Below are 12,524 nucleotides of genomic sequence, written 5' to 3' on the forward strand. Positions count from 1 at the left end.
TTACAGTTACTGTGATATAAGGCTCAGTAGCACAGTCGCTGTCTGTAGCCGAACTTACAGTTACTGAGATATAAGGCTCAGTCTCACAGTCGCCGTCTGTAGCCGAATTTACAGTTACTGAGATATAAGGCTCAGTCGCACAGTCGCCGTCTGTAGCCGAACTTACAGTTACTGTGATATAAGGCTCAGTAGCACAGTCGCTGTCTGTAGCCGAACTTACAGTTACTGAGATATAAGGCTCAGTCGCACAGTCGCCGTCTGTAGCCGAACTTAAAGTTAAACATGTACAGCCGTACACCAACACCTACATATGCTGGGCCCTGTCATCGTTTGTTTGTTTAAACATATTTTATTGCCACAAAAATGCAAGAGGATTGGGCACAAGTTACATGAACATTATTAACGCCCTTTCCTTATAAGATAAATAATTGTATATACACATCGTCTGTGTTGGACTTCCAAACACCCTACAAGGAATTGAAGCACCCGGATACCGTTACCCTATAGGAACGGAGCAAATAGTACCGACATCGTTACCCTATTGGAACGGAGCAAATCGTACCGACATAGTTACCCTATAGGAACGGAGCAAATAGTACCGACATAGTTGCACACTAGTCCGAGAGGTTAAGAGAATCAGTTAAGAGAAAACTGACATACCTATTTTTCCTCCCAACAAGAAAACGCTTTACATCATGTTTGATGAAATCAAGTCAAGCCTGATATACACTGACATAGACTGGTCCCTTGTCTCCAGTATTTACCTCCCAATATTCTGCTAACAATATTACTGTTGTTTAACCATTCTGCCACGACTTATTCGGTTTTTCTACCATATAACGCCAGTTACAATCAGACTGGGACTTGAACCGGAACCTTCAAACACTCCAGACAACTGATTTACCTGCAGGTCATCAAATGTTTTGGACACCTCTCCCTGTTATATGATTAAGAGTGGATAGTACAATACACAATACAATACAAATTATTTTATTAAAGTGTCACATGTCAATTTTGCTTAGAATACATACATACAAGCATGGTCTAAAATGTACAACAATATATGATTGACACCCAACCCAGTTGACTATATCTCTGCGGTAACGCGTGCCCTGTACTGCTTGCTATACAATGTCCGAGCTTGGTATGTGATACACCTGGTGTTAATGAATGTCGTTCCCAGAATAGGGGTGTACGTCTTTGTCGTTTGATGAGCCAAGACATTAATTGTCAGCAACACTCGACGTGTCTGATGTTATGGACAGTGATCACTGGTAGGATGGTATGGACAGTGGTCACTGGTAGGATGGTATAGACAGTGGTCACAGGTAGGATGGTATGGACAGTGATCACTGGTCTAACTTAATCACGAGTAGGTTCTAACAGTCACTGACTGACGTTAACATATGTCATGTGACAAGTCTGGATATAAATTATAATACTGTATCGCCAGGTAACAGATCTGGATATACATTATAACACTCTATCGCCAGGTAACAGATCTGGATATAAATTATAACACGCTATCTCCAGGTAACAGATCTGGATATAAATTATAATACTATATCGCCAGGTAATATATAACCAATGATTATAACCAATGTCTTGATTTGACAAAACGTGAAATTTACTGAATGTAACTGGATACCTGCAGAAAATTTTGGTTTTGCCGCATCATAGTAGCTGTGTATTCTCACGCGCTTGCATCCTATTAATCTTTTATAAGAATGGGAAGTGAAAAAAGAGAATATCTAATTTTGTATTAGATGGATTTGTGTCACATGCTTTCGAGTACTGTGATTTATCAACCAGAAAATATATATTTCTGGTCCATTTCAAATTAACTATATTTAGTGCCATCACTGGGCCGTCCACTACATGAACACACCATTCCTATTTCCTACCTGAAAATGTGTTTGTGAACGAAAATGAGATAAAACGGAATTACTTTTACTATATATAAAACATCAATTTTATCAGTAAAATCATGGGTTATCGGGTGGCGCAGTGCACGTGGATAACGCACTCGCCTTTCACTAAGGCGACCGGAGTTCGATTCCCCGCTCAGGCGTGAACAAGTATGGATTCACCTGCCCAACCACTTAGATTTAGATTATAGCAGTATAATTTTGATATCACCTAACATTTCACAATGTAGTATTAAAAACAATTTAAACGCCGGCTGTATGTAAATATATTGTAGTAGTGGTATACAAATTAATGAAACTAGTGATTACCGACAACAGAATACAATTAACTTTGATTTCAAAAACAATTAAATAGTGAACCATTAACCGTTACACTAGTTATAGTTACACAAACAGTTACACTGACAACACAAACAGTTACACTGGCTACACAAGTTAACGCTCATTATATAACAGTTACACTGGCTACATAAACAGTTACACTGGCTACACAAGTTAACGCTCATTACATACCAGTTACACTGGCTACATAAACAGTTACACTGGCTACATAAACAGTTACACTGGCTACATAAACAGTTACACTGGCTACATAAACAGTTACACTGGCTACACAAGTTAACGCTCATTATATAACAGTTACACTGGCTACATAAACAGTTACACTGGCTACATAAACAGTTACACTGGCTACATAAACAGTTACACTGGCTACAAAAGTTAACGCACATTGTATAACAGTTACACTGGCTACATAAACAGTTACACTGGCTACATAAACAGTTACACTGGCTACATAAACAGTTACACTGGCTACATAAACAGTTACACTGGCTACATAAACAGTTACACTGGCTACACAAGTTAACGCTCATTATATACCAGTTACACTGGCTACATAAACAGTTACACTGGATACATAAACAGTTACACTGGCTACATAAACAGTTACACTGGCTACATAAACAGTTACACTGACAACACAAACAGTTACACTGGCTACACAAGTTAACGCTCATTATATACCAGTTACACTGGCTACATAAACAGCTACGTATACACTGGCTACATAATTTACTGAATGTAACTGAAAAGTTAACGCACATTGTATAACAGTTACACTGGCTACATAAACCGTTACACTGGCTACATAAACAGTTACACTGGCTACATAAACAGTTACGTATACACTGGCTACATAAACAGTTACACTGGATACATAAACAGTTACACTGGATACATAAACAGTTACACTGGCTACAAAAGTTAACGCACATTGTATAACAGTTATACTTGCTACAAAGATTACCACTCATTGTAAAACCGGTTTGCTGACTTTATAGACAAGGTATGAACCCATTACCACCCTGACATTTTCTATTCGTATGTTACAGGAAACACATTTGCGACAATGTCAAATGTCATGTTTCTCATTTGAATATAATGAACAGAGATGTTCCGATTAGAAGGGTCACAGGTGTTGACGTTGTATACTTGGAACCCCTCGGGCAATATATTGATGGTCTGCACATATTCTCTTTTGTACAACATGACAGTGAACACGGGGACTATATAAATATGAGATATATATATAGAACATTAACGGCACATCTAACGGCAGATATTTCCGTCTCTTACTTAAGCAGTACTGACTCATTACGATCAAATGATTAATCGTTTTAAAAATAAGCTAAGTTAAGAAAACTTAATTCCATGAGAAGCTTTTGATTCATACGGGATCAATCATCAATATTATATATAAGGAAAACTTTCTCCTTTTGTCAGGCTATGAGTAATAATTCTTATTCGGCACAAGGAGAGGTTTATAAATGTATGGCTTTGTATAAAATAAGAACAAATGTAAACTTATCATTCAAATTGTATCATGACACTTCGAATTTGATATTTGTTATTGCATTATTGGAATTCAGTGAACCCGAAAATTATAAATGTATTGATATAGTTATTTTGAAAAAAAAGTGGCTACTGAAAAACGCTGATACCTGTATGTTTAAGGGCCAAAAAACGCTGATACCTGTATGTTTTAGGGCCAAATAACGCTGATACCTGTATGTTTTAGGGCCAAATAACGCTGATAACTGTGTTATAGGACCGAACAATGTTGATACCTGTGTTATAGGACCGAACAATGTTGATACCTGTGTTATAGGACCGAACAATGGTGATACCTGTGTCATAAGACCAACCAATGGTGATACCTCTGTTATATGGCCAACCAATGCTGATACATTTGTTAAAGGACCAAACAATCCTGATACCTGTGTTATATGACCAACCAGTGTTGATACCTGTGTTATATGACCGTACACTGTTGATACCTGTGTTATAGGGCCAAGCAATGTTGATACCTGTGTTATATGACCGAACAATGTTGATACCTGTGTTATAGGGCCAAACAATGCTGATACCTGTGTTATTAGGTCAGACAATCCTGATACCTGTTTTATAAGGCGAGACAGTGTTTATTTAGTATTTGTGTTATAGGGCCAAAAATGCTAATAACTAAGACATAGCAAAGTACTAAACAGTAGACATACGAGTGTTGTCTGTTAAGATCGACCCTATCCTAATTATATGTAAAATATCCATACATATTTTCCAACATAATGCAAAATATGTTTTGAAAACAAATGAATGAAATCCTTTAACACGATCGTTTAAGGTTTATTTTTATTTTAAAATGATGAACAAATTGAAATTGAAATTCATTTTTTTGGATTGTAGATTCAGGGATTAATTTGTATACAATTGGATGAATGAACATGGTAAGTTACGTGACAAAGGGACGGACTGCGCAGTGTATATAAACAGGAATATAATTTACATAGTACGCATGTGTTGTCTAATATACAACAACAAACAACACTAGTAATTCCCCCCTTTACTTGAGATTGTTTCTCTACTCGTCATTATAAACGGGAGACAGATAGTGATCAATACGTATTACGGTGCTATCGGAAGTCAGGGATAAGTACCTGCTGGCCCTTGTCACAATGCTTGAGGAGAGTATTATTAAGTGGGGTGTCAGCTATATTATGCTATTTGCTTGAGTGGCATATTTGAGCAACAAAATACATTGTATAAAATATCCTGGCACAGTTCGCCATATGACAATACATATTAAATATACAGAAAGGTAATTAGTTAACACTAGGCGACACCACAAAAACAGACTGAGTTTTTACCTAGTCCTAGGAATGACTGTGTCAATACAAGGAGAAGACGATGTCTGTAACAAGTTTACCTTTTGCCTATCAAGTTTAATTTGCCAATTTTTATGTAAATGATCTTATTTATTTCGATAAATTCATTAATATTCTTGTAATTCGTCACTCAGTACGATACAAAAAGACTATAGCCTGATATCAACACCTACCTGTTTGATGAAAGGTCAATACAATCCTCCAATTAAGTCTCTCAAATTTGGAAATTGTCCTGGGAAAACTGTTGAAACCTGTTTTTTCTTTGCGTTGTGTTATATTATCCTATATCCGACATGTCTTCACTCCTGTTGTGCGCCTTCCTTTGTGGCCCGCTCGACAGAAAGACCAGAGAACGTGTGGTTTACCTGTAGTCTTACCTGCGCTGATGGGTCGGAGACATGTCGTTTTTACCTTGAGAGATGTCAGTAGGTCTACAGGTAACGGTCTCTATACGTGATTTATAGACAGATGTAATATGCGAACGACAGCAGAAGAAAGATTTGTTTATACATACAAAGGTGCCGTCTCCGATCCCTACGATGTTACGCCTCAACCATCCATGATGTATGTATGGGAAAGATTACACAAAATCCTTTTTCTATTTTTCAAGAATATAAGTATGTTTAACAATTTCTTATCTCTGTACGTGCATTTAAAATAAAATAAGTAAAATTTGGCTTGTTTGTCATTTTTTTTTTATCCAACATTGGATAAACGGATATAAAGACATCTAGATCATAAAGGGATCCTATCGGGACACTATCGAAAAAATGTATATCTAAACGGATAAACGAATCTACAGGTCCTCACAGATACCAAGTTAATTACCCGGATATCTAAACGGATAGCTAGGCATTTACACAGAGACCTAGATAAATACCCGGATGTCTGGATATCTAAAAGGATAGCTGGGTATTTACACATATATCTAGATAGATACCCGGATGCCTGGATAGCTAGGCATTGACACAGATACCAAGATAGATACCCGGATGCCTGGATAGCTAGGGATTTACACAGATACCAAGATACATACCCGGATGCCTGGATAACTAGGTATTTACACAGATACCAAGATAAATACCCGGATGCCTGGATAGCTAGTCATTTACACAGTGACCTAGATAAATACCCGGATGTCTGGATATCTACACGGTTACGTATACATTTTATGCTTTTCTCGGTGACCGGGCTTGTTTAATATTTTGCTGTTTGAATTTCATTCATTATCATTTTGCCTTTTACACACTTCTGGTGTATAATTGTGATATGTTTATCACATCATCAACACTAGATGAACAGACTCCCAAACAAGAGATGGTCGTAATCCTTAATCCTTAAGGTTATTAGTAACAGCTAATGATACTAGATATATTGTAACGGCGGACATCAGAGTTAGGTTAGTGGGACCTATCAATTTATATAGTAGGAGTGACCGGTCAGGAGTCTCCTAACTACTACTGGCTTCTTAAATGACGCGTTTTAAGTTTTCATTCTAGTGCAAGCTTGTAGTACAAGAGAAAAATAAGAAGTAAAATCGAAAAGTGTCTCGACTCGTTTTGGGCAGAGTTAAGACCCTTTAAGGGAGAAATCGTTAGGAACAGTGCGGTGTGGTGCTAGAGAGCCGTTAGACATGTTCTCGGTAGGCTTGTATAGGCCTCTGTTCTTACGTGTTACGTGATAAACACTCCGTAACTGCCATACAAGTTTACAAGTCGTTAGGCACTAAGACAAACTGTACACGACAAAACATATCCGGGCCATGTTTCCGGATGATATTATACAACCAAGGAAGATCCGCAATGCCCATACGAATGTTCCCTCGCTGACTTTCTGTTAAAACGTTGATGTTTTACGTCATAGATCTGGTAACATAGATCTGGTAACATATGGTAAAATAGATCTGGTTACATAGATCTGGTAATATATGGTAACATAGATCTGGTAACATAGATCTGGTAACATATGTTTGTGCTAATCAATAAATAAGAACAGCAGAGTGACTGATTTTAAATCGCTAACCTGAAGATAGACTAATATACAGTTAAAGTATGGACTTGAGGGATATATTGCACATTTGGGAGAGGCCAGGTCTGTACAAGCTCCGCCCACCTGACACATGATTGGCTCAATCATTTCCGTGAGGATATTACACTGTACAAAACTGCTGAGGAAGAGCTCTCTTCCTGGACAACGAAGTCGGGGCACAAACGAGGATATAGTGTCGGTCTGATAAGTTATTTTTATTCATTAAGATTAAATAGAGGATATTTGATGGTTTCCCGTAGAGCATACTATACCGATACTTTTAATCGTGCCTATATTAGCACTCTTGAAAAATATCGGGAATCTGTCATACTCGTGGTGGATATATATATATCTGTATGGTATTAACGGGGATCTATTAAACTTTCTATTTATTACATTTTTAAAGTAAAATGACGAAAGTATTGCTGCATAAAAAAGTGCTGGAATTAGGCGTTATATTTGACGTCGGGTTCTAATGGCGTTACCTTGACAACAAGGCTGTGCTCCATTTTGAATGTCAACGTAATTCTAATGTTCGAAATAAAACCAGAAACGTAAACATGTTAATAACTGTGTGTACTTATTCTACGGTAACTTCGTCAGCAGCTAGATTGAAAATCTGCCGCAGTTAAAAGAAATTACCATTTTGATTGGTCAATATCAAATCGATCCTGGACCTTATATCATCACATATTTCGTATGTCTTCACTTAGATTTTATCATATGTTTTATATTTCACAGTTAAAAATGTAATCAGAAGAGGATATTTAATGGATTTCGATATATATTAATATACATTTTATATAAAAAAAAAAAAAATGATATGTTATGATTTCTGAATGTCGTTCAGGTATATATTTGTCGATGTGATACAGTTACCCGATTGATATGGCTAAATTTTCGGGAATTAGCTGGATGTCACTCAACCCTTTACTTGGACACTTTTTCATGTAGAGCTTTTGACAGGCTTCAGTGCTTTGTCTCTGTAAAATGTGGCAGTGACAGTTTTCCCTTCCTTGCACGGTATCTGAACCACAGGCCCACTATAATTGCTTAAACAATGGCATACAAAACTTTCTTGGCGTTTTTTATACATTTTGCAATCACTGGCCTTTCATGATTTCTCGACAACCATTGCTTGTTATTAATGCGCCTCTGGGGCTCAAAGTAATAGACCCAAGTCCTCACCTGTAAGTAACTCAGATAGGTAGCGTACTTTATCAATATTTAGCTCAATTTCTACCACAATACGCTGTGTTGTTCCACTCTCAGATCATTGTATAAACATGTACACCACACGTGGTATATGACCTTCCGTAGTTTTGATTGGTCGAGAAGATGAACCTTGACCCGACGAATTTTTTCAAGCGCTTTTTGCCGCGTGCTGTTTTGTTTACGTCGTCTGCTGTCAACATCCGGCAAATGTTGGTGACTTTTGTGAGGTTATGCGATGGGAAAATGGGGTTAATAATGCAATACCAAAAGAAGTTTGATCGCTAGTTTCAGGCAAAATTGCTACAGACGCTAGATATCGTTTCGACGCCATACCGTCGCATGTCCAGGTCGAGAAACCCAGAGACTTAATATATAGGGCCTTTGTCTCTGTGAAACCCAAACAAGATCTGTAACAGTGAAGGAAACTATTTCGTTCTCCCCCATGTCCCGTTATCAATATGCGGAGGGCTTGTCTATGGCGGAACTCTCACTATAAACGTCAACCATAGAACCTCACGAAGAAACGTCCAATCCTATGGTTTTGGAAATTGACAGCGATTAGTTCGTCTTCATCACTTGGCGGGAGACAGACTTCGTACGATATGCTTACGCGAATATAGTCCGTGGTAAATTTATATTAATTAATGCAATATTGCATACTCTCAATATTTAAAGTCGTTCATCTATTTTATTTTTTTCACGAAGTTGTTGCTGAAACATTGATTTTTAAAATTATTAAATTTGTAAAAAAAACAACAACATTTTTGAATATTAATGAGCAACTTTTTACATATGGGTCATATCACTACGCCAGCCTAGACAATCAGGAAATACTCCAGCTGTTTCCGACTGAGATTGTGGTAGAAACAGATCACACGACACGTGGTTGTTGAGTATGGTATTTATTTCACTCTCGTTAGTTAATCTTCAAAAGTTACAGAAAGACACTCGCTAAAGCTCGTGTCTTTTGTAACTTTTGAAACTTAACTAACTCGAGTGAAATAAATACCATATTCAACAACCACTCGTTGTGTAACCTCTATTTAAACGTCAGGGATTTCAAGCACTATGTGTATTGCCTTCTGAAATGCCAACCATATGAGCTATATCAAAAACGGTATAACGACAATCGTCCTTATATCAGAAACAGTATAACGACAATCGTCCTTATATCAGAAACAGAATAACGACAATCGTCCTTATATCAGAGACAGTATAACGACAATCGTCCTTATATCAAAAACAAGATAACGACAATCGTCCTTAGATAAGAAACAGTATAACGACAATCGTCCTTCTATCAGAAACAGGATAACGACAATCGTCCTTATCTCAGAAACAGTATAACGACAATCGTACTTATATCAGAAACAGTATAACGACAATTGTCCTTATAACAGAAACAGTATAACGACAATCGTCCTTCTATCAGAAACAGGATTACGAAAATCGTCCTTATATCAGAAACAGTATAGCGACAATCGTCCTTATATCAAAAACAGTAGAACGACAATCGTCCTTATATCAGAAACAGAATAACGACAATCGTCCTTATATCAGAAACAGTATAACGACAATTGTCCTTATATCAGAAACAGTATAACGACAATCGTCCTTATAGCAGAAACAGTATAACGACAATCGTCCGTATATCAGAAACAGTATAACGACAATCGTCCGTATATCAGAAACATATTAACGACAATCGTCCTTATATCAGAAACAGTATAACGACAATCGTCCTTATATCAGAAACAGGATAACGACAATCGTCCTTATATCAGAAACAGTATAACGACAATCGTCCTTATATCAAAAACAGTATAACGACCATCGTCCTAATATCAGAAACAGTATGACGACAATCGTCCTTATATCAGAAACAGTATGACGACAATCGTCCTTATATCAGAAACAGTATGACGACAATCGTCCTTAACTAATGCTTTCACAGCAGCAATATTCTCCTTTGAGACAAACAGTTCTAAATGTGATGCCTTTTATGCTGCACAACTCGGCATGTATCTGTTTTTGCGTTGTCTGTAAAGCACACCGTTGTTTGATGTAGGAGCGTATTGCAGATTTAGCCACAATTGAATTGTAGCCACTAGTCACGAGTGCAAACCATTCCACAATTAATAACTTGTTCAATTCTTGTCGGATGATGTCGACATTTTGCACGAGCATTGTTCTTTAAATGCTTTTGTAGTCTGTCACTGCGCTAAACTATTGTATTGGCTGTTCGTACGGAAGCTGTTTGGTTCCCAGAATGCATTGAATGCCCCTCGTAGGTTACCGGTTGGGTGTGGTTCTACTCCTCTCACCCGTGGGTGATACAATGTACAGATGACTTGGCTGGTGTTCCATTGGTTCTGTTCACGTTTTCAGTGTCCCTGATTTTAATGGCTTCTTTGATTTGTTTAGTTTTTATATTGTCCCTATTGCCGATGTGATATTGTCCCTATTGCCGATGTGATATTGTCCCTATTGACGATGTGATATTGTCCCTATTGACGATGGGATATTGTCCCTATTGACGATGTGATATTGTCCCTATTGACGATGGGATATTGTCCCTATTGACGATGTGATATTGTCCCTTTTGCCGATGTGATATTGTCCCTATTGCCGATGTGTATTGTCCCTATTGCCGATGTGATATTGTCCCTATTGTCGATGTGATATTGTCCCTATTTACGATGTGATATTGTCCCTATTGCCGATGTGATATTATCCCTATTGCCGATGTGATATTGTCCCTATTGCCGATTTGATATTGTCCCTATTGACGATGTGATATTGTCCCTATTGACGATGGGATATTGTCCCTATTGACGATGTGATATTGTCCCTATTGACGATGTGATATTGTCCCTATTGACGATGGGATATTGTCCCTATTGACGATGTGATATTGTCCCTATTGACGATGGGATATTGTCCCTATTGACGATGTGATATTGTCCCTATTGACGATGGGATATTGTCCCTATTGACGATGTGATATTGTCCCTATTGACGATGTGATATTGTCCCTATTGACGATGGGATATTGTCCCTATTGACGATGTGATATTGTCCCTATTGACGATGGGATATTGTCCCTATTGACGATGTGATATTGTCCCTATTGACTATGTGATATTGTCCCTATTGCCGATGTGATATTGTACCTATTGACGATGTGATATTGTCCCTATTGCCGAAGTGATATTGTCCCTATTGCCGATGTGATATTGTACCTATTGACGATGTGATATTGTCCCTATTGCCGATGTGATAGTGTCCCTATTGCCGATGTGATATTGTCCCTATTGACGATGTGATATTGTCCCTATTGACTATGTGATATTGTCCCTATTGCCGATGTGATATTATCCCTATTGCCGATGTGATATTGTCCCTATTGCCGATGTGATATTGGGTGGTATCGTGGTCTGTTAGCGGTGATTATTTTACAGAGTGCCGGATGTTTTGTGTGTGTTTCTGTTGAAATCAGTGTTGCTCATTTCTCTACATCCTTTTAATGTTCTCGAAGACATGTTCCAAATTATATACGACTCCTGATTTCTCTAGAATACCAAAGTTGTTATTTTAGAGCACAAGTAACGTCGGGGTATTGCCAATGATCTCATCAGGATGCTGAACTGGTGTTTCCTCATCACCTGAACAAACGCCTCAGACGTCCCTTTTCTCGAAGGGGATTGTGGCCCAGATTGTGGTTTGGATAACATCTATTTCCCCGTTTTTTTCAAGCTCTTTTCACTTTAACGATTGACCAGTCGGGGGTAACCACAACGGTAGAGTGCGTCTGTTATATGTTGTTCCCTTTGCTTATGCAGCTGTCAATGAGTGTGCGTACAACACCAAGCTTTCCCCCCAATTATTGATCGGTGTACGTGGTAAGTCGGCCTCTAATATCCTTCTTTGTTACTTTGATATTGTATACATCGTTATGCTGGGAGCTGGGAATCTTGAGTGGGTAACACTCGATACGTAATTCATTTCAATGATGACGTCACAATGCAGTGTAAGGCCATAAGGAAATAATTCAGAATGGAAAATAGCGTTTTGTCGTGTTTTCCAGGAAATATTACAGAGTAGGGTAAAACCTCTTCAGATTTACAAG

At 37.9% G+C, this 12,524-nt stretch overlaps 1 protein-coding gene across 1 annotated transcript in view; it reads right to left on the reverse strand.

The window, feature by feature from the left end:
- Nucleotides 1–5,495, reverse strand: part of LOC110440429 (putative tyrosinase-like protein tyr-1) — a 34,930-nt gene extending 29,435 nt beyond the window's left edge. Inside the window, exon 1 of the mRNA XM_021483508.1 lies at nt 5,326–5,495. The gene's annotated coding sequence lies outside the window, so the exon portion shown is untranslated. The remainder of the gene's footprint in view (nt 1–5,325) is intronic.
- Nucleotides 5,496–12,524: the final 7,029 nt, after the last annotated feature.

This window comes from Mizuhopecten yessoensis, unplaced genomic scaffold (assembly GCF_002113885.1).
Source record: "Mizuhopecten yessoensis strain PY_sf001 unplaced genomic scaffold, ASM211388v2 scaffold1751, whole genome shotgun sequence".
NCBI classification, from domain to species: Eukaryota; Metazoa; Mollusca; class Bivalvia; order Pectinida; family Pectinidae; genus Mizuhopecten; species Mizuhopecten yessoensis.